Raw genomic sequence first — 22,575 nt, forward strand, 5'->3', positions numbered from 1 at the left:
GACATATTCATTGCAAGTATTGATTGTATAATACTTACATGCTCAGTGAACGTTACCTTGATTTTTAACCCGTTGAAGACTAGTCCCAAGTATACTCTGGCAGGTGTCTATGGGAAATGCGTGTTATAGCAAAATCAGTTCATCCTCTGTAGGTTTAGATAAAGTCCAAGGAGTAGGTTCATTATTTTAAAAGACAGGTATTAGGATAGAAAATCAACCATGCAGTGCATACTTTGATGTTTGACATTATCATGTTTTTTCAGCACTATAAAAGTATGTGAAATAAGACAACAAATAATGATAAAATTGTGTCCCAATTTTCACCTGTGACATAAGATAGTCTCAACTCGCAGACCCTGGGGGATGGGAATGTCTGAAGATAGCACTAGCTCCAAGTAACAAAGGGCAATGTTTGGTTTCGTAACCAGATTAGATGGCATGGGAGCTGTAAACAAAGAATCAATTTCCTCGCTGATGAACGATAACCCCCGAGATTCTTCCCACTGGAGAGTCCGGTTCTGTCATCAGCCCATCTCAGCGTGACCATCCACCCCCTGGCTTGCTCCCATTAACCTCCCATGCCAGGACATGCTCCAACAGTCTCAAGCCATAGTGGCACACTTACACCTCTCCAAGATGTCCGCACTCGGACAACCCCACAACTCTCATCTCTTGCCCACGAACAAACAAGTTGCTTAGTTCAACGAGAGAGAGAGTGTGAGAAGAGAGAGAAAGAGAGACCGGTGATCCGGAACATAAACTTGCCGTCCGTCAGCCTCTGCTACCTGATATCAATCGGAATCCCTCGGTGATCTGCGCACCAATTGTTTAAGTAATCAGATGATCGAGCATAGGTGCACATCCACCCTGTACATCCTCATCATTTTGCTCCTCCCCGCAACCCCAACCCCTCGATAAAAAAAAAAAAGAAAAAGAGAAGAAGGCCTGTCCCAGTGATTTAGGGTCGGGCACGCATGGCTGGCTGCCCGGAGATTTATGCAGTAATTTGAGGACTTGATTCTCACTAGCCTGCCGAGTCCAGCCAACTCTGGTTTCACTTCTTGGTGGCTGGGCGCTGGATCTTCTTTCCACTGTTTGTTGCCATTCTTTCCTCATAATTGTCACAACCTGTTTATCCTAGACTGTCTTGATGTATCTTTTCCTATAGTTTTAGGGAATCGTAAAAGGGGGAATCATTACGAGCAGACAAAATATAATTGAAAATTGCTCCTGAATAGATATTATATCCAGTGCATGTATCTTAGCTATGTATATTCATATGTGTGTATGTATAGGTATAACTGCTTTGGAAAGTCACTGCTGCATATACTCTTTTTGAAAATTTCATTTAGGATGTTGGATTGTAAGCTACCACCAGAATCTAAATATCAGCCATACCTCAACAAGGATTATGCTCATGGAAGATTATTATCTGTAAATGCAGTCCAGAGTGTGTGTGCATGAAAACATTCTTTAGTCTTTGAAGTCTAAGTATCTTGCACTGTCCCCTTAAACATTGATTCATCAGAGTTTTTGCAATGCTTGCATCAACCCATCCAAGAAAAAAACACCAAATATTAGATTGAAGGAGTAAAATATGTTACATTTCTTCTTTAGGGAAAGATCATCAAGAACAACATTTTGTGAAGCATATTGTACAGTCTTATGTTTATTAAGTAACTAAAGGCCTTTCCCTGAATACATGAGTGGCATCTCTATGCTCTTAATTTCAATGTTCAATGCAAATCTAAATATTCTAAATATGTGGATTATATTTGTCCATGTACTACTGTATACGCCATATATTTAATGCGCATAAATTTTCACAAATCGGGACTTCCTGACGAGTGGTTAGATTCGCAATCGTGGAGTCGTGTACTAAGTGGAGAAATGTATACATGTAAATCACATTCATATCGAGATCAGAGTCAATATTTTGGCCTGTCTTTAATTTCACAAATAACACCTGACTCACAAAATTCACGAAAATAACAACCTTTCGAAATATTCGGTGTATACAGTAGTTGCAACAGGAAATTTAGCTCACTCAGTGTGCATAACACGTTAATACATTTGAACTAAAGCCTTTCTGTGCCATTACATTGATATCATACAACAGGAGTGGGGATTTTAGCAAGATGTGGATTTCAAGCCGTCTGCTGCAAGGAATTGTGGGAAGACTCAACTCATAATGATTGAAGACAGAGGGGAATGCATGACTGAACGATAGAAATGTAATGACAGTGGAAGAGAATGCAGAGGAGAGGAAGGAATGAGAGGATGAATGGCGGAAACCAAGAAGAGAGATAGAGAGAAGGAAAAAAAATCAGATAGAGGGCGAATGGCAGCTTGAGTGACATGCCCATGTTTGCTGGCATGTGAGGCTGTTAAAACCTTTGGAGGTGTTAATTTGACGCTGTATCGCATTAGGGCACCCCAACATCTGCAATATAGCCCGATCGTCTTCGTTGCCTGGACAGAAGAGTGAGTGTGTGTGTGTGATGATGTGGTGGGGGGGGGGGAGGGGGACGGATCGGTGATGGGAGGGGAAGAGAAAGGAGCAAATGGACAACCCTGAGCAAGTGCTAATGTGCAGGAGGGTCTGGCTGGGGGAAGAGGACAGCATTCGGGCGGTGGGCGTAAATGGGGGAACAGATGCCAAATTTTGCTGGAAGTCAGGAATCGCGGGGAAGGTGTTAAGAGGAAAGTGGCACCACGGCAGCCTGCTTCTCGGATGCCGTGTATCGGGAAGGTAATGCTGATGCCATTTGCTCCACAAATAGACAAGGGGATAGATAGAACGAGAATCCGTGGAAAGAGAGCGAGGGGAGAAACCTGAGATCTCAAGAGAATTCTGATGCAGAACAGTGTTGGAGGGAGAGAGAAAATAGAATAAAAAAGATGATAGATAGAATAGAAAATGTATAGCCCATTTTTCCAATGTTACCTGAGAAACCATAAAGGAAGGAGAGAGATGATAGATAGAAAAGAAAAGAAAATATCGTCTGTTGAGAATGATAAGGGCGTTAAGTTGTCACAAAACCCATAGTGTTCAGGACAACTTAACGCCCATTCTCAACAGACGATATGTTGCCATTTTTCTTCTGATACCTGAGCAATCATAAAAGAAGACAACACTTGTACACAAAATCAATGCTGACATTATAGATATGGATGATGTAGCAGAAGATTGCTCTAAGAAAAGGAAAGTAAAAATACATGCAAGCAAAAAGCAGTTTTTGTTCAGTGTGGTGTACTGCAGTGAAAGCAGATAAAAACATTTTAACAAATAAGAGATATCGGTGCAACCCTTTGACTGACCATTATCTTACATTGAACATGGCATAGCTCAGTTTATAGTGTAGTATCACACTTAATCATAATGCTTATGAATACCTTTTATGGTATTCATGTGAAGTCTTGAATTTTGAAAATACAAATAGAAGGGATTTGCAGAGGAACAATACATGATGGATTGCAGTGATCAAATATTTGTGGATTCATTTATGATCGAAAGCATCAACTCAGTTTCTACTAGTGCTGCCTCTCAAATTTGGCCAAGTAGGTTGCAGAAATGATATTGTTATATTTCATATATTTTGTGTGAGAGTTAGAATGCATCATATTAAAGGGACTGTACAGTACTGGTTGAGATGGGGATTCATGTGTTGAGCATTCCTAAGTGAGATAATGAAAAGCCTCTTATGAAATATGAAAGAGCATGTAATTTTAAGAAGGATTCAACATTTATTTGATGAAAATTGGTTTTCAAATGGCTGAGATATCCCCAAAAGTGCTAATAATAAAAGGCAACATGCCACAACTTTATTAGGATCTCTTTGTTTCACCTTGTTTTTGGATATCTCTGCCATTTCAAAACCGATTTTCATGGAATAAACTTTTGATACCCCTTAGAACTGCATGCTCTTTGACATCTCATAGAGTGGTTTCTGAATATCTCGCAAAACGGTAAAAGCTAAATCCTCACCTCAACCAGAACTGTACACACCCTTTAAGATGATGTGCTCATAATTATGGAAGAATGTGTTGGCAATGGATAAATGTTGACATTTATCGCATATGATGCTACATATTAATCATTTTGACATGTGTACCTGTGTGGTGTTTTTATGCATTGGTCTTACATGGGCTCAAGATAATGCAGAAGAATACTGTCTGTCCTATGGTGTTTAAAATATACATTGGTCACGGCTTGTAGGAATAAAAATTACTATGTTTGTGTTATTTTAAACAGGAAAGGCACAGTGTGTTTTAAATGAACTTCAGGATATAAGACTTTCAGGAACACTGTCGCTTTCCCCTCAAAATGTAGGACTGATTTCTTTCCCTCTAAGTTGAGCATGGTACCAAAAGATATTTCATGGAAGTGTGTAAGGGTTAAGTGACAGAATATTGTCCAAATATATCAAGCCAAAGAGAAGATGTATAAGAAAAGCTGGAAGAGAATCTGACAATCATCAGAGCACTGATACTCCCTGTCTCCCCAAGATTTGTGCTAGAGATTTTTCAGCGGGGCATTTGGTTGTGGGTGTCAATTAGCGCGTGCCACAGAGCCATTGTGAAGACATTTCACAGCCTAGATTTGTGGTTACTGCTCCTTTTCCCCCCACTTTAGTCCTTTTCCCCCTGTTACGTTGTTCATTCTCACATCACTCCACAATGCCATTCCAGCAGGTTTTTTCCCCTCCCCTACCCTCAACGTCCCTTTTCCCCTCCATTTCTTGGTTCAAATGTCTGGGGACTTCTGTAACGCTGGCTGCCATGTGGTGACAGTGTAATTAAAGCCTGAAATCCCTTATCCCCAAAGTGGAGGCTACTGGTTTTGTAAGTTGTTGGAGATGTCACTGCTTTACCCATGCTAAGTAGTGCCTTGACGTGATTTCTCTTTGTGTTTCATTGTGGGTTTCAATTTCTTTTTTTTTTTATTGGGGGGGGGAGGGGTGTTGGTGCATATATGTGTGCACTATCTATGCCGTATATTTTGAGATTTTTATTTTTATTTTTGCAAGTTGATTGATATTCACAAAATTAATGACTTGCAAAAAAAGTATTACTTCCTGTAACACAAATGCCTGATCTTCAGTCCCCACGGTGAAATAATTAAGTTTTCCTCTGAAAAGAAATGATATTTGTTTTTCACTCATTCACTTTGCTTTTTATTCATGAAATTGAACCATTCACAAATTTGTCTTAAAAAGTCCATTTTTTTTTAAATGTTAAACTCATTTAAGTGTATGGTGTATATAATATTTGTATCTGCTTTTATGACAATTGCTGATATATATATATATATATATATTTTTAATTGATAGGTTTTCTACTCATAGTTCATGCAAACATTTCTAAATAAGAATGTTCATACATGTATAAACTGACAATTTTGTGAACAAAGTATGTGCTCAAGATTTTTGTTACCAAATTTCCTATTTGATAATAATGCTTCACACTGAGTGCATTGTTTATATTGCTTCATGATGCAAAAGACAGGGTATTGCACAGAAGAGGAGTATGGAAAATTATTTGATATTAAACTCCATCGCGTGTAGGACGGTTTATAATCATTTTTCATTATTTATCATGTACATGTGTAGCATCATCAGAGCAACAGCCTGGCAATACGTTTAATACTTGATCATGCTTTCAGATCCACAGCATTATTGATATCACCAAATGAATTCATGAGAACTGGCAACAGAGTGATGAAGATTTTGCCCATCAGTGTCCGTTGTCTCTTTGTAGGCAGAAAGAGTTGTAAAGAGCTCGGAAGATATGGGTCACTGAAGTCTTGCTGGAGGTCAATCCGCAATGAGTGTCAATTAGATTCTTAGTGTGTGGACAAGATTTCTTTCTCCTGTAGGCAGGTTAAAAAAAAAAGAAAACAAAAGAGCTCTTACTTGCCAACATGCATCATTTCATGTCATCCATTTCCGTTTACCCCAGTCTCCCTTACTTCCATTTCTTGCTCCTGCATCAACATGATTAGCAACAGTGAAAGAGGAAAAGAAAGTAGACAAAGTAAAGGCAACAACAACAACAACAACAACAAATCAGCGATGACAAAGTAGCTCTTAGAGGCTTAAAAGTTCAACGTTGCACATCAGCATGTAGAGATAAAGATCTCCTAAACGTTTATCCCCTTTTCCCCCCATCCAGGAATAATTTGGTGCTTTGCACACCGTCCTCTAGAGAGCCAAGTAGGGAGAAGAAGAGGAGGAGAAGGAGGAGGAGGAGGAGGAAGAGGATGGGGAGAAAAAAAAAAGACTGGAGAAGGAAAGAGGGCGTTTATTGGCAGTGTCTGCACTGGCAGATGGGGCGATCACTTTTGGTTCTGCGCTCATCCATTACGCAGCATCAAGGTTGCTTTCTCACATGGTTACATTGGTATGGAGACAAGAAATAAAGATGCTAGCATTATCGGTAGTGGGTGTGAGGGAGGGGGGGGGGTAGAAGATGGAAACTGAACCGTGGGGAAAGAGTGATGCTTAACATGGAAAATATGGCAGCCCCCTGTCACCTCAGATACTTTCCCTTCTTTGATTTGGACGCTGACTTCTACACTGTGCTCGTGTAAGAGCCGTACGATACCATGAAAGGTTTAAAGGAAGAAAACCTTCTCCAGTATGCCTAGCTTAGAGACAGATTCTCAAAACAGCTATATTCCAGTAGATTCATGGCAAAAATTCCAATTGTGAGGGTCTATAGTTGAGCTAACAAAGGTATTGTAATGTCCATCAGGAACAGGACTGATGAAATGGTAGATTCAGCACAGAATGACATCTTTTTTGTCTGTTCTGTCAAGTTTTTTGCCATGTTGCTTATTCTACAGAAACTTGTGATAATGGAATTCCCATTTTGTGTGTTTTGGGGCTAATTATTTTCCTTTGTTTAAAAAAACAAGGTAAAGATTTTCCAAGATCCATTTTCAGAAATTCTTTGTGTTCTCTGAGGGTCTCTCAACTACATTCACATTCAATCTTTCTCTCTTGTATTGTTCCAAGCTGACTTTCAAAAATCAATAATGTAGATGTAAACCCAGATTTCATTATTTTCAATGATACATTGATATAGTACATTGACTCTCATTTTTGCACATGATAAAAGGCATTGGTTGAACATGAAAAGAAAACAATTCTGAAGTGTATATCAATACAAATGAAGTGAACCCAAGTCAGCGGTACACTTTCTCCCTTTCCCCTTTATTTTGTGATTTTTGTTTGCAAAATTAGAGAAGAACCCTCCACAAGTATCACTGAGCTAAAGTCTAGTAGGTTTTCAGGCAAAGGAATTGATGGTGTCCAGTTATGATAAGAACTACAGTGCATAGATATGAAGATATGAAGTGGCTAAAATGATTAGGTGATCTGAAGGAAGGAGGTTTTGATCATGAAAGTGACTGTTTTGTAGTTTAGCATGATTTGCAGCATTGTACTCTTGTGATTGCAACTTCATACTTTAGAGGGATGGATGGTATAGTTTTGGTTGAGATGGGGCCAACTTTTTGTGAGATAATTGGAAATCTCATATGAAATATGAAAGAGCATACAATTTCAGGAGGAATTCAGAATTTGTTTTTGATTTGGTTTTTAAATGGCTGAGATGTCCAAGAACAAACGGGTCCTAATAAAAGGTGGGACCTACCTTTTATTAGGACCACTTTGTTCTACTATGTTCTTGTTTTTGTTGTATATCTCAGTCATTTCAAAACCGATTTTCATCAAACAAACTTTGAATTCCTCTTGGAATTGTATGCTCTTTGACATTTCATAAGTGGTTTCTACTCATCTCGCAAAAAGTTAAAATCTCAATCCCTCATCTCAACCAAAACTATACCATCCCTTTAACAAAAAAAATATTGTGACAAAGAGTAAGATTTACTAAATAGATACATTCTACTGAAAGTCACTGTGATGCGCAGACACTCTGTAAACATTACAAAATTGAATTATGATTTTAGAGAAAACCTCAAAAAGGATATCACGGGGAAACTGGAATGTTTGTACGCATCAGGATTTGTGTTTCTGTTGGTTTGTTTTTTGGTTTTTACAAGGCTTCGCAATCATCTATGTCGTTCCGTAATAACCTCTGCACATATGAACTCAGTGTCTCCCTTGTGTTTCATATGTAGATGGCAGTAAGCAACAGAGATTATGCCTATGAATCTTTTATGATTTTGTCGGTATTGACATTTCCAAAATCCATTTTACTTTTTTTTTCTTCTCTCTCTCTCTCTCTTCCTCTCTTCTACTCTTTCTCTTTATCTCTCCCTTCTGTCTGTCTTTCTTTCCTCTCCCTGCAGTCACCAGCCAGATAACCTTTTTGCTATTGTTTGGTAACACCAATCCTACAGAGATATTCTGCACAGCAGAAGGCCCTATTTTGCAAAACTTGGTTTAGACCGCTCAAATCTGCGATAACTAATTATGCTATACAATCTGCTATAATGTGATAACAACTGTGCTTGTTGCCTTACTTTCAGAGCTCGGAAATAATCCTTGGATCTGCTGGGCCGGCTTAGAGTAAATTCCATTTGAAGATGCATTTAAGCCAACTGGGGTTTTCCCCTCTTCCTTTGCTGGGTGGTAAACAGGTGTATTAGGCCTGCAGGGGAGATAACAGTCTATTACTTATAAATCTCTTTATGCAATACCTACCAATTTATGGCTGGATTTGACACTGACTCTGGACTTTGTTTTATGAAGTAATGACTTTCCATAGCACCCATCTGGCCATATGGCTAGCCTTGACGCAAGAACCACCCATTGTAAGGTTTCAGCAAACAAATGGCTCTGTGTGGGGGTGACAATTAGCTCACTCCATTGTAAATCACCTACACTGGGGTGTAATGACTTATGTAAACTGCACCCATTCCTTGCTCTGTGCTTGTTGAAGAAGAAGAAGAAGAAGAAGAAGAAGAAGAAGAAGAAGAAGAAGAAGAAGAAGAAGAAGAAGAAGAAGAAGAAGAATGAGGAGGAGGAGAAGGAGGAGATTCAGAGAGAGATAAAAAAAAAAAACTTTCTAAAGTAAGAAAGACTGAAGGTTGTTGTACTGAATACAAGCATGTTTTGATTTATCTTATCGTTGTGTACACAAAATGAAAGTTATTATGTGTAGAGTAGCGAAGTTTAATAAGTAATGGAGACACTCCTGCAAACATCTGGGTAGACACAGTTCAAGTCTCCCCCTCCCCTTTTCCTTTAATTTTGATGTTCATTTTGAACTTTTCAGCTGTTTTCCAGCTATATCAGAAGCATTTTTATACCAAGAAACTCACAAATACATAATAGACAGGTATTCATTCAAGTATGACAATATAGGGATGTTGTAGGGTGATAGATTCATCAGGCCAATCATTTATTCAAAAGGATAATTTTCAACCTCATTTTTTCATGTTTTAGTGTGTGTGTGTGGGGGGGGGGGTTCTCTCTTTTATTACATATTTCTTCTGATTTCTCATTTTTAGTGCTTCATGGGGTTTTCTTTCACTTTGTTTTATTAGCATACATGTTTCATGAATGTGTGATACTTCACTTGCCTGTATAAATCAGTAGTTATAAAGATGAAAATAATGTTCTCTCTTTGATGTGATAAGTGGGGGTCTAGGGCAATTAACCCCTGGACAATTACACCAGACCCTTCCCTAACCCTAACCCTAATCCTAATTCTGAACCTAATCCTAACCCAGGCCCAAACTCTATCCCTAATTGCCCTGATATGGATAAGTAGATCGATCTCCGACACTGTCAACATTTGCTTTAGACTGAATATGAAAAACACTATGGCTGTCTTAAAAGTAGCAGGGAGTGGTATATACATCATTCATGATGTGTCAGAGCATTTTGTTTGTGATGATTCTTGTTCACAGTCCTGGAAGGAACTATTCCGTGAAGTGGAAGATAGTGACATGTCATGCAACCACAAATAATTTGATGTCTACAAGGACAACTCGTAACGCTTGTTAGATGATCAAAACTTTTCCAAATCTTCCATACAGTTGTTTTGTTTTTGCTTGGAATTTCACACAACAGATGCCTTTTAAACCCTATTTGCTGTTCCTTTTTGTTGTTGTTTTTAATGCAAATAACTTTGTTTTGTTTTTTTAATAAGTGAAAACTTTGTCTACAAGTGAATGCTATAATTGCTCTCTGTCCTGAGGTAGATATTACCTGATGTATCATAAAATAATGTGTGCAGTTATGACAGTCCCTGATTGCAGAAAGAAGGAACTTGCAAGTGTTATTGATGGGGGCTGATTTATAATACAGCGAGATAGAGGCATAATTTTGCATTTCAAATCCACCTAGAAGCAGTGTTTATTGGTTGAGAACAAAACACGTCTAAACACCCCTTGTTAGGAGGTAACTTCCTTTTGGGTTTTGCCTGTGTAAGAGAATAGTGGTGGGGAGATATTATGGGGGGGGGGGGGGGAGAGAGAGAATGGACAGGCAGAGTGTGTATGTGTGTGTGTGTGTGTATGTGTATGTTGCATGTGCACTCATTAATGCAGTTTATTGTGTGTGTGTGTGTGTGTGTGTGTGTGTGCGTGTTTGTGTCTGTATATGTGGATCTCTGTGTAATGTTTACATGTGTTGGGGAGTGTAACATACATAACCAGCTGTTGATACATATTCATGAGGCCATTAGTCCCCGTTTCGGTCTGTTGGTTTGAGAAGAACCTCACTCAATCACTCAAGGACTGACCAAAAAAAAGGGGGGGGGCGGAAGATAATGAAGAGAAATTGGAGCATGATGGACAATGGGAATGAAGTCAAACATAGGAAAGAAAAATTGAAAGAATGGAGGAAAGAAAGGAAAAATAGAAGGAAAAATGTAGATGAAGAAGTGAAAAGTAACAAGGAGCAAAATGAGGGGGAAAATGAAATACTATAGAGGACTTTGTGGGGGAAGGAGTGGTACATATTCAATTTACACTTCATGATTTTTTTAACCATAAAAAGAAGGAGCAATTCGACCAACATCATCATGGGAAATCTGTGAACCTAGAGTGTGATGAAATGGAAATGTTATACTGTAAGTGGAGAAGATATGGTAGGACACAGGAAGGAAGAAGTAATAGAACACTCGCATAGTGTGAGTACTGGATTCAGGTTGTTTATGGACCATGATGTGGCTTAGTCGGTAGCATGTCTGCCTCCAGATCCCACTTACCTGGGTCTGATTCCCAAGTCTTGCCGAGCAATGTTGTGTGTAATCATACTGTCCCCTCTAGTAAGAGGCAAAAACACTCTGTCCCTCTGATAGGACATTATATTGAGGTCCTGTGTATGAGTTAGCCGTGACTCACGCACGTAACAGATCCCACTTTATTCATTCATCACGAAGAACAGGGTGCTAACCCAATGAAATGGTCCACCTTCCCACCCACACAAGTTTTAAAACAGGAAAAAGATGCTGACCCCTCATGGTTCATCCCAGATGACTAGCAATAGCAATAACAGTAATACAAATAAATTGAAAAATAAACAAATAAATGAATAAATAAATTGATAAATAATAAATGGATTAATAAGTGAACGAATGAATGAATAAATAAATAAATGAATTAGTAAATAGATAAGTAAATACATGAAATGAAATTTACCAATGCATTAATTAGGTCTACATTTTACAATTTTGCCAAGTTACAAACAGGACTCTTTGTGGACTTAGTCTAAACACAGCAAATCATATTGAAATCTCATTAGTCCAGGAAGCAGAGGGCAAATACAAAATCTGCAAGATGATTCTATACAAAACATTTTCAGAGTTACATGTATGGATTAAAAAAAAAACTGTTCCTTGTTTATTTAGTTTTTAACCTTTCCAGTTTCAAGCAAGATTGTAGAAAATGTGAGCATCATAGTGCCAATTTAAAGTGAATTTAAAACAAGACAAAGCAAAACAAAGCATTATAATGCAGAGCAGACAGACTGTTAGTTAGGAGGGTGGGGTTTATTCAGGGGCCTGTCCTATAACTGCTTATGGGGAGACCAGGAAAATGGAGGGAAAAAGGCCATTCTTTATGCATTTCCTAAAATTAATTCCACATCTTCTCTAGATAAGATTGTAGAGACACACTTCTTAATGTTCTGTCATACTACATGATATATATGATTCTATCTTTTTTTTTACATATTACGGCAATAGAATTCACAGTGTGGTATTGAACAGAAAACCAATGATTCGGTTGAAAGGAAATTAGCCAAAGCTGCAGAGCAAAAAAGACACCAATACCTCGCATCTTCTAATGTGACATTGATACCGTTGACAGAGCTAAAATGCAGTCTTATTTGCAAGTTCATAGTAGTTTCAATTACAGGTGTGCAGTTTGCATTTATTTTAATAAGTCTTCATTATTCAAGTCATGCATTAAGCTCACCCACCCCCCCCCCACACACACATCATTTTTTTCACCCATTGCTCCCTAATGCTATAGTTTTGATGTTTCACGTCCTCCTCTTTTCCCTCTACATGTCCCTCTGGTCAGTGATTAAGGGATAAGGGATATTAGTGGCTATGCTAAGGCAACTTCTAAAATATTCCAGCCGTCAAGTTGGAAATATATACCAGTAATTTACGCCATTGCATTGCCCTCCTGGAAGAATTGTATAGGTTTGTTCCTTATTATCATTATTTTTTTTTTGCCTGCCGTATCAGACAAGAGGGAAATGGCACCTGTTTATTGCCAGTCAATGGCAGCCTTAATCGGTTATAGGCTCATGCAGGAGCCATTTGCAACAAGAATAGACACCGAATGGGTGGATGGAGGATTACAGCTACATCTGTTGCCATGGAGATCAATCAGGAAGTTGACAATGTATATTGGAGATGGGTATTTTTTTTTTTTTTTATAGGGAAGTTCACCTTTTTTGTTTTCTTTCTTGATATGTTTGAAAGGGTGTCATGGAATAGAAACTGTTACTTCTAACTGTTCCACATGAAATATGTTAGTAAGGTTTATATCACTTATTGGTTTATGCAAGATCCATTTGCATCATGAATGGACACACGATGAGTGTCTATCGATGTAACTTTAAATAATCTTGAACCAAGAAGTCTTAAATGGATCAAGGGCAAAAAGAGGGGGACCCCCCAAAAAAAGTCTCAAAAACATAGGCATTCATAGAATGGATGTTGTATTTTTTCTTTTTTTTGCCTATCAGACTTATCAAAATCGTTTAATTTCAGAGTATTGAGTTCCAGCAAAATCAAGTATATAAGGAAAGAGAAAAGCATAGATTGCCACTATCAATATTGGTAGAAAAGATTTGATCAGCAATGTAGAGTATTACATTGAAGACAGCAATATTTTCAGTGTGTTGGACAGGTGGCTTAATGCAAATTATATTAGGCTGCACATAAACAACTTCCTCTATAGGTGTTGTTGTACATTATCCCGCTCTGGCCCATGACTTGGCTTTAAACCCTCATCCTGCAGATTACAACAGAATACCTTACACTGGGCCACATCAACTTGACTACATTTCAAGCACACATAGACTAACCCTGCTGATATGGCAAAAACATATTCACAGTATGTTTTAGGTTATTTTGTGAACCACCAATGTAAAACTAAAGTTATTTATTGAATGACAGAATAAGGGTCGTTGACTGGATGCATATTGTGACGTGAAAAGGAAAATATGTCATAGCATCGCAAACTTTTGACAAATGGATTGTGCCCCTCGACAGACAATAATCATGAGTGTCTTCATGCTGTGACTGCAGATCGGACTTTTTACATCCTTAATGCCATGTTTCTGAGAGTTTTTAGAAAGGGAGACAATTTGTCTCTTGAATGTGATGTGATGAGGGACGTTGATATGACCTAATATTAGTCTGATGATCAGAGCTCATCTACCAGGAACCTTTGGTGTGCAGTGGGGAAAGGGGGGAGAGTTCATGTGCTGAATAAAATCTCCTTCTTTCAAATTTGATTAGCAATATTACAGGCCTCGGGAGATCGTGTTTTCGTTGATGAGGAGAGTACGTGGGAATTTTTTATGGCTATCTGTCAGTGAGAGGCTGTGGAGGAGTCGCCATGGCGATGTGGCATATCTGATCGATGGTGAGCTGTAATTAAGATGAGGTTGTAGTGACATAAAATTTTTCCCCCTAGATAGCACAGCGGGCCTGGAAAGAATGCATAAGAGTGGTTTTAATTGTAATTTCTTGGTCGTGATGGGGATTCTGCGTAAATTATATTTGTATCAAAATTCCTAGAGCCACCCACAGACCTGGAAAAATGAATGTCATGATATTTTAGGTATTTCCTTTTATTGGTGCATCAGTTTAGAGTGCATTTTTTTTTAAAGGAAAACTGTTGCATGGCATAAGTTTGATTAGATGCATAAATCAACATTTCACAGCCGGAATACAATAACAGAAATTTCAGCCATGCGAGGAAAAAAAAAAAGACTTTGCCTTCTCAGACATCTGAAAACTTGCAAAATGTCTGTTTCACTGTGGGACAATGGAGTCAAATATGATGTTCCAATGTGAACAGCACAATGCTGAAATTTTGAAGCAAAGTTTGAATTTAAGCGCAATCAACATGTGGGGTCTGTCACTACATGAAACTGGGGAGAGGAGGTTTAGGAGGATAATGTCGTCATGGAGCTCCATGATATCACGTTTTTACTTCACTTCAGTGTAAATAGATGAAGCGGTACAGGAGGGGAAAGGTGATCTTCCATCCTGTATTTTATGAGCCTGAAGAGGGCACACCTCCTTTGCCTTCTGCGTACACTTCTAGGCAAACCTCAGTGTGTAATGCTAATGCATTATGATTATCTTTGTGAAATATGGCAGTCTCGCATACAGACATAGGTATGCCCTCTCAATGCCAAGTTTGAACTGAGGAATGACAGAAACTTCATTTTCGGCATGAAAACATGGTTACATAACTACATCCTGTTTCCAACCATCATTTCCCCACTTGTTTTCTACCTTCTGATATATCATCCCACAGTGTCTGGCAATATACATAAATCAGCTATTCAGAACAAAATTCAGATGGTCTCTGTAGCAGCAAAACATTGCAGTTATGACATAGACAGAAATGAAAACAATACAAAAATATTCAGAGAAATCCAAACCTATGGAGGAAGTTAGCGAATCCAGGTCACGTTATGTCTATTTGTCAGAGCTGAAGTCATCTCCGCCTTCCATGGTCCAATTGATAATCCTCCAGAGGTCAATCAGACCGGTAGGCACAGAGATGAGAAAGGGGAGGAGCAGGGGGGATGAGACCGGAATACTGATGCCATGACGACGATGTCCTCTCCTATGCCCTTCCCTAGTAAAGTTGGGTTCTTCCAACTGGTATGTACCATTTGCCTGGTCACTGTAACTTCGTTTTCCGTGGAAGTGGCAGTCTCCTGCTTTGAACTGCATGTGATGTTTGAAAGTAATTGCATTGTTTTTCACACTCCAAATTGTAACAGGATGATATATACATCAAAGGTGGTTTTAATAGTTTGATGAACGAATCAAAATGCTCCAAAAGAGCTTATGACCCAGTATTTTCACTGTTTTATTGATGTATTTTGTGCCACAGGACGATATTGCAGCATGCCATATATGCCAAATGTACCAACAGTGTAACAAGATATTTTCGCAACATGAAATTTTCGAAAATTGGAGCCGATGGCCTTCTTAGCAGCATGAAATTTTCACAAATTGCCACTGGCATTCAGTGCATATAGTGTAGACAAGATCTTTAGCATGCATTTCAATTCCACTAATCTTGGTTCTCACAATATTCAAGAAATTAAAATGCACACAAACGTTCCTCATTTTACAGTAGTAGGGACTGCATCCCTCTGATCTCCAGCCCTCTGATGCAAACTTGCATTCTCCAATAACTCGAGTAGGCACGTTACCTCCGCTGTAGCAAGCTGATCATGTAAAATGTCAACAAAGAATCTGCAAACAGGGGTTTACCAGCACTGTAATTCTCTGTTTCTCTAGATTGTTCAAATGATTAACCTTTCAGGTTTATATCAAATCATGTCTCTTATGTAAGCCATTGCCTGCTGAAATGTATTGGAGCACATACAAAGTCTGCAGGGGGTTCAAAATCTCATTGGAGAGTGAGTTAGGCAGTGTATAAAATTACTTCAGTCGATTGAACAAGAGAAAGAGGATCTTATTATCCACATGTCATTGAAACAATCCTTTTTACAAATCCATCTGTCATTTCTGTCAACATTTATCGCATTTAATTATGCGTCTGGTCAAGGATCGGTCAACAATAAGCTTGACCTTTGGTGTCCTTTACCGCTTGTGTGCTCCTGTTTTAAAAATGTCCTTCATGATTCTTGTTTGTTTTCTTTGCAAGGCAGGTGGGGAATGAAAACATTTCTTTCTAGTTTTTTTTTTTTATTTTCCACGCCAGCCACACAAACAAAACAGACCCAGCATGCAGTATTGGTAATTAGGACCAACTCATGTCATTCTTAGGTTTCATACCACTTCAACCACACTCATCTCATTCACAATGTCAGTACTTTCCTCTGTCTGAAAGGCATTATTCATCATTTGCAGATGAAACAAAAACCCAGCTTTACTGCTTCAGCATAGTTATAAAATGTGAATTGGGGATTTAAAAAATGATGTAAAAATGGTAATCAATATAATCAATGTTAAATGTTGCTAAGTATAGAACATTTAAACAATAGTTGTAATGGGAATGGTTTCTACAATAAATCATCAATAGTTATGGCTTATTGAGAAAAATAGTGATATCTCCTTATATATTTTAGGCTTTATTGCAAAATTGTTATATGGTACAATGTTTTACATATGCATCAAATGTGAAAACTTGAAGATTTATTAAATCACTGCTCCCAATGGTAAACAGTACCTTTTAAGTAATAACTCTTATATTTCTTTCTCCTTCTGACACAGTGTAACATTTCTGCTTTTAGGATGTCGACTAATTCAAGCTTACATTTGTTTGTCTAAATAGTTATACTTACTCGATTTGAGTCAAGCAATGTGAGAAATATAGAAAGAATGAGCACATTAATCTGATAAATGGTCTTTAGTGATATAAGATGTCATTCTGTTTGATGGTTGTATTTCAGTAATATAATGAAAAGGCTTTAACCAATGAAATTACTCTTGGATTCCATTACTTCAAAGATATTTTGCCTCATAATATTTCATCCATGTTCTGCACTAACATTGCGATTGATGAATATTACGCCCAAAATGGAAATGAATTTCATTATGTGGGTGGTAAAACGAAACTGATTCAAAAGTCTGTACCTCACCAATCTCCATTAATCTGGTTTACTATTCCTAGGGATATTTGTTCACCCAATAGCCTGTCTTTATCTTAATGATCTTTAAAAACATACCTTATAGCAAATTGCATACACTCAACTTACTGTATAATTTGTTACAGTTTGTTTCTGTCCATGTTTACATTTTGTACTAAGTCAATTATGTAATGGATATACATGTTGAAGAGAACTTGCCTTTGAAGGCCTTTTTGGCTTTATTCAAGTTCTCTTTTTTTTTTCATTTTCACATTTATATGTAAATATTTGATTATATTTGTATTGTACTGTAAAATTGAATATTGTATTGTTTTATTAGAAAAAGAGATAAATGAATTTAATTTTAGATGAATTGAATTGAATTGAAAGAGATATGGCTGTGACTGCCCATTTTGTAACTGAATATCAGATAAATAGTTAGTGTCAAAATCTTGATGTTGACTATTCACTGTCTGTAATTAAGTTTACCAGTTGAAAATATTGTGATTCCCCCACTCCTGCTCTGGAAGGTATAGAGCTTGTTTATTACAAACAGTGCAGCAATGTTCCAGCCTCCATCAAGGCAAATTGTAATGGCGTGTCCCATCACAGAGGTAGCTTCAGATAACAGTATCCCCTCAAAAGATGCGAAGTTTCATATTTCTCCCCACTTCACCGGCTGTATCTTGAGCAAATATCGGGAAGAGTGTTTTTGTAACAAAAACCCCTCTCATCGTACCAGCCCCGTGCAGGTTATTATCATCCGTCTCTTTATGAATTTTTCTCACCTGCACCAAGCCAGAAAGCTGGGGTTATTGTTGGCATGATTTTTTCAGACATATTCAAGGGAATATATCCACACACACAGAGGTGTATCTGGGAAGAATCAAAAAGACAAGAGCAGAGGTAAAGAAAGAAAGAGAAGCTTCTTGGTGAAACTCTGCACTTAACTCTCTCTTTTAGCATGACAAACACTATCCTCAACAGATACTGGAGTCGAGAACGGCCAGGCAATATTTGTTCGAGAGGAGCAAGGAGAGCATGCAGGCCGTCAAAGCTGCAGAAGGGGAGAAATGAGCAATGATTAAGAAGAATGGGATTATGGTAGATTGATAAAGGGGCTGTAATCGCCCCCTGTTACATCAGGCCCCCGTGTTATCCGTGGGGAATAGGTACTTATGACAATTTGCATAAGAGCTGCTGTGTGGTGCCTTGAATGTTGCAATTTAATGCCAACAATAGAGGCAGGCTGGTAATCTGTGATGGTGGACGTCGGTATCTTGTGCACCAAGTGCCCCGACGGGCGTGGAGAACAGAACAGAGAGAGGTTGAGAGATGAGAGGGAGTTTGGTCGAGGGGGGGGGGGGGGGCTGAGAGTGCGAGGGAGAGAGGAGAGAGAGAGAGAGGGGGAGAGATGGAAACTGAAGACTAGAATAAACACAAGTGGAGATGAGGGTGCCTGGCCAGTTGCATTGCGCAAGCTCTCGTGGGAGAGGAGCGAGGGATGCTGAGGACTAGAAGTGGGTTGGTTGATGGAGGGATGGGGATGAGGGAGAGATGGAACGGATTTGGTAGAAGCAAATCCTCAATACACGGTTTGACGGACACAGAGTGCATTAATTATTGAAATGCCAATTTGGTAGGGATTGTGGGGCATTACTCACGCGTTTGTTGGATGTGGGGGGGGGGGTGGGGAGAGACGAGGGGGAGGGGGAGGGGTGGTGGTAGTTCCCGGACGGTGTTAGACGAGAAAAAGGCAGCAGGCGGGCAGAGCCGAGGCGCGTTGCGCGGGGTAAGAAGCCGAAACGGAAGCCGAGAGGCAAACGGGGAGAGGTTTGTTTTTCACCAAATAGCGGTGTTTAGGGTTAATGGGTAGTGCAGGGAGGGGGGAAACACAGAGGACTCGGATACTGATAGTGGTTCTCAAGGGGCCCACACCGACAGACTGCCGATCCTTTCTGCTGGCCACGGCTGTGCTCTTCCTCCGCCCGATCGTGTTTGCTTGGCTAAACACGCTCCACCATGATTTCTTCCTCTCAACTCCATTACATGCTAGTTATGGCCAACGTATGATTCAGTCAATATTTGCTCTTCCTTCCTTTTCCCCGGCTACTCCAGTCACCCAGTACTTCCTTCGTTTAGTGTCACATCACATCCTGATTATCTCCAGGATTCTTCCCCGTTTCCTTGTCATCCAACCCCCCCCCCCCCCCCACCACCATCATCTTTGTACTCACAAGGAGGATGAGATGAGGGGCATAAAAGTGATAATGACAAACTTCAACAATCCATTGTCCTTGTATTTCAATGTGAATTGCAACTGTTCTGCAGCAGACAGAATAGTAACATCAGAATCGTCACAGTCATTTTGTGAAAGTACGTTTCCAGGTGAACTTCAATGAAGTGTATGTGCCAATTTGAAATATTCAGTCCTTCAGTGCTTATTGTTATCCTATAAAATGACACCTAATTCTTTGAAGCCGCATCATTTATTCAAATCTGAATCTGTTAAATCATGAGTCTGGAAATCATCGTGATTCATTAGATTACATTTTGAACACCTGTAAAGACCTCATTGTGAGTGACATTCATTTTTGTATTTTTCTCTCTTTCATTTTCATTTTTAATTTCCACAACAAAATTTTACTAGATCATGGGTGAATCCATATATCTTTATCTTTTGCCACTGAACAGATGTAATATTTGTCTGCTTTCTTTGTTTGTTTGTTTGTTTGTTTGTGGGCTTTTGTATTGATATAGTCTTATCATTATCTCGTGAGCAATTCATTCTGGAAGATGGCATGAAACATTTTCTGAACTATGAACCAAGTATTCAACAGACTGAAGATTTAAACAGTGAAACACACACACATACACACACACACACACACACACACAAAATGCATTGACTTTCCATTGTGTTGTGTATCAACAGGGTATATACTTTATTGTCAGATTGGACCATGCAATTAATTATTGATACTTATTTTTGTTAAAATTAACAAACTTGTAGTCTAACTTGACATGTAGTCTAAAAATGCCCATCTGATGTTGTATATCAGAACCATTGTACTACTGGACATAGACATGCAAGAATCACTTCTTTGTTATTCATTATGTTTATTTGCACCGCAGAAAAACACAGATTACATGGAATGACATGTATCTGAGGAAAAGGATCATATCAAACTCCAACCAAACAAATAAGACTAGAAACAAATCATCGAGATTGAGTGAAACTGCATGAATGTTACTTTATTTACATACCATTCTACTGGCAGAGAATAAGCAAAAACATAATGTTGCATGAGCGTCATTGCAATTTTTCATGGTCATTTCATAGTTTCAGAAAAATGATGTACAATAAGAACAAAGTACAAGAATTACAAAACAAACTAAAAAATTACAAAACACAAATGAGGTGAAACATTTACCTGACAAATGGCCTGATGTACAAAACTTTTCTGATATGAATATAAATATATTGGTCAGAATGTAAAACCACCCCTGATTTGAAAATGACATTTGAAAACTGACATATACATTGTACTAGCTTAACATATTCGAGATTGAATCTGCATAAAAATGGAGAAATTAGTCAAAAATATATGTGACTAAGTAATAATATTTTAAAGATATTTTGTATGTAGTTGGTGAGGTATCATTCTATTTTTCTCCATTCGATGTTGACCTTCATTTAACAAATTCTAAATTTGCATTGATCTATTTTTGCATTAAAACTCTTATTGTCACCTACTGAGATGCATGTAACACAATTATTTCGTTGATTGCTCCTTGCAACCTTCTTGATTTCAATGCATGGATGTTGATAGGTATTCATTATGTAATATACAGATACTCAAGTAGCACTTAATATTATAACTATTATTACCATTCTCATATAGTGCATAATACCTTTGGCAAGGTCTCTGTGCGCTTTAGAGAGAGAGAGAAAAAAAAAGAAAAACAGGAATGATATATTCACAAAAACAATAAAGTGCTGCATAGGTCATTGTCTAACAATCATGTTACTTAACTCTCTTATTAGTCATCTCACTTGCTAAGGTTTCCACTGATGTGTTAGTTTTTGGTTGCTGTTTTTGTTCGCAGTCAACTGTCTCTATATGCTGGTCATCATGGGCTTGATAAATCATGTGCTACAGAGGCCATAGGTGTTTTCTTTCTCATTCTGTTTTAAATCATTATTTTGTTTAAGTCAGACCTCAGATAGTGTAAGCAATGCATGGTGTTAATTTGCATTGTTATTCATGATTATCTCTGAAATGGGGAGAGGTGAGAACAAAAAAAAATGTGAAACACAATTGATCATTGTAATTTGAAACCATGGCCAATGTTTGTAGAGCTTGGCCAATAATTCATTTCAATGCAGTGAATATGCAGTAGATGCTGTTGGCTTGCATTGGGTCCTTATTTATTCATAAAACCAGCAGAAATGATTTCACAGAATTACTCCTTTATCAACCTCTTGTCTTGTGCAGGGACTCTGATGTATTCTTGGCTCTGCCAATCCTGGATGGAAGTCAGGTCATCCCACCAGAATCCTTAATTCCACAAAGATGGAATTAAAAAAAAAAAAAAAAAAAAACACCGGTGTCATTTTCCCATCTTTTCCTTGTCTGTCTTGAAATATGCATGCCTCTTTATTCTAACATGTTGTGATCAGCAACAATGAATAATACATGGCTGAGAGAGGGGAGATGAATCGTCACATCATATTTTATGCCATTTCTTCTCAGAATGCCAGATAAATTAAATTGTCACCTTGAAAGTGGTAAAATGGCTCTATAAAAGTGTTCTGACACCGGGACCAGAATTTCCCGCCCATGTTATTTGTGTTGGGGGGGATGTTGTCGAGATCCAATAGTTTGAGGGGTATTGGAGGACTCGAGATGGAGAGGGTAGCTCCGGAGCGTGTGAAGACCTGGTGAGGAATCAGAGAAGTATATTGTCAGAATGTCTGGGAGAGAAGAGTAGGGAGTGGATGGAAAGTGAGAGAGATGACAAATGAGAGATAGAGAATGACTTGCCAAGAGTAAAAAATGAGAGAGTTAATAGTGGGCCAGGCGAGTTGCGTGTCGCACGCCTCGCGTTTCTCGGCCCGCAGGTAATTTGGCAACACATCTGCCGCTTGGCACCCCCAAGCTGTGGCGACTCGGCATCGGCCCATCAAAGGGTGCGCAGGCACGCACGGCGGATTTGGGGGATCGGACGCGCAGCGGGCCAACACCTCTGCCCCACTCCCTCGTGGGTTCCTGGCGCATGATCCTTA

At 38.7% G+C, this 22,575-nt stretch overlaps 1 protein-coding gene across 3 annotated transcripts in view; it reads left to right on the forward strand.

Moving 5' to 3' along the window:
* The window catches only part of LOC140226951 (probable RNA-binding protein 19), a 110,163-nt gene extending 88,050 nt beyond the window's left edge, over nt 1-22,113 (forward strand). For all 3 annotated transcript variants that reach the window (XM_072307382.1, XM_072307383.1, XM_072307385.1), the window contains one exon: nt 21,785-22,113. The gene's annotated coding sequence lies outside the window, so the exon portion shown is untranslated. The remainder of the gene's footprint in view (nt 1-21,784) is intronic.
* The last annotated feature ends 462 nt before the right edge of the window (nt 22,114-22,575 follow it).

Source organism: Diadema setosum, chromosome 4, assembly GCF_964275005.1.
Source record: "Diadema setosum chromosome 4, eeDiaSeto1, whole genome shotgun sequence".
In the NCBI taxonomy this organism is placed as follows: Eukaryota; Metazoa; Echinodermata; class Echinoidea; order Diadematoida; family Diadematidae; genus Diadema; species Diadema setosum.